Source organism: Nanorana parkeri, unplaced genomic scaffold, assembly GCF_000935625.1.
Source record: "Nanorana parkeri isolate BGI_ZX_2015 unplaced genomic scaffold, ASM93562v1 scaffold1244, whole genome shotgun sequence".
In the NCBI taxonomy this organism is placed as follows: Eukaryota; Metazoa; Chordata; class Amphibia; order Anura; family Dicroglossidae; genus Nanorana; species Nanorana parkeri.
Window position 1 is genome coordinate 237,665 of NW_017307512.1, and position 1,791 is coordinate 239,455.

Sequence of the window (1,791 nt, forward strand, 5' to 3'; positions counted from 1 at the left end):
CACTAATGCAGGCGATCGCACTGTGGGCGAGGGGCCTGCGGAGCCTGGCTGCGGTGCCATTGACTTCAATGCACCACCACGCCCCCTCCCACCCCTGAATGCAGGTGTTTTTTCGTTGGCAGATCTCAATGAGCTCGTCATTTGAAAAGTAGATCTCCAGATGAAAAATAGTGGGCGCCCCTGCTCTATACATACACTGTACCAGTCCTACTGTGAAGAAAAGTTAGCATTCTTTCCTAAATGGGCAACACAGTGGTAGGTTAACTGACTCCAGACTAAATTGGCTCTAGTATGTATATAAAGTAGGCACCTTGGATTGTAAACTCCTTCTGATTTGGATTAAAGAATACCTTCCATCTCTCCTCAATGCCATAACAGGAATTTGTGTGTATCGGGAAAGGGGGGGGGGTGTACCCAGTGAACTGGGTAGGAACAAAAACAGTGTCCAAGGTTTCAGTGTAGCATAGGCAGAAAGCAAAGAAATTTAGGAGTTTACTGGATTTCTGGTTGGATCAACAAACAGTTTTGCAGGGCGAATGACTCTACAAATTGCTTATAAATACACGCCATAGTATGTACCTTCTGCAATAAATAGCTATAGAATACTATAGAATAGAAATGTTCAATTAGTAGAACAAAAGAAAAACCACACAATACTGACATTTAAAATTCTAAAAATCAAAGCTTCCCTACAATGGCTCAATTAGAAACAGTAAATCTGTTGGCATATTTACCCTGTGTGGGTGATTGATGTCCCGAGATAGCAAGTCAATAGGACCGCTGATAAGTCCGAGTTCACAGGATCACCCCTTCCACAGACGGTTTCTTTGTAGCAAGTTGGAAACAAATTGTATCCCAGCAGTATAGCAAGGGGTGAGCATTGCCGTTGAACTCCTCTTGTAGATGTCCCGAGACAAAGAATCAGTGAAGCTGCTGATACTTTACTGTTTCTAATCGAGCCATTGTAGGAAAGCTTTACTTTTTAGAATTTTAAATGTCAGCGTTGTGTGTTTTTTCTTTTTTTCTAAATAAATGTTTACTAATACTATATTGTTATATTATTCAATATCCAGCTCTACATTTGGGATCTCCTTGTGTTTGAGGGAACCATTTGTTAGTATATATAATGTCACGCCCTAGTGGAAAGGGTGCTATTAAATCTAGTGTTTATTAGATTGTATGTGGTCTGATACTAATTTGTAGTTTGGTTCATGTGGTTCTCCCCCTAAACAATCTATCATTGCTTGCCATCTGTCTGCTGCCAGAGGTACTGCAGGGTGTGCCCTGATGATAGAACAGAATAGTCAATGGGATTGCTAAGGAGCCAATGGTGAATGCTGGGAGAGGAGATAAATACTCGGGGTGGGCCATGTGAGCTCTCTCTTCCTCCCCCACGCCCTGCCTGCGGGGAGGCTGTGCTGGACCGCCTGAGCTGACCAGGCCTCTAAGCCTGGAGACTAGCCTTGGAATCACCCTGGAGCCTGGTGGCAGCAGGTCCAGTGGTTGCTGCTGCTTAAGACAAGGATCAGTAACTCTTACCTCAAGTAATGCAATGTCAGGTGTTTGGGCCTGCTGTGCATGGAAGCTGTAACTACACTCTCTCTGAAAAGTCATGGAGTCTTCATCTGCCTGGATGATCCTAACCCTCCTCTACCTCTCTCCTTGACGTTCTTCAATACATGTTTCAAGCATCACAACTACAGTTTGGACCTCACTTCAATCGTTCAACGAAAGGGCGGTAAGTGCTGATGGGCAAAGTGAGCCACAATACCCTTAAGCAAGAAGAATCGG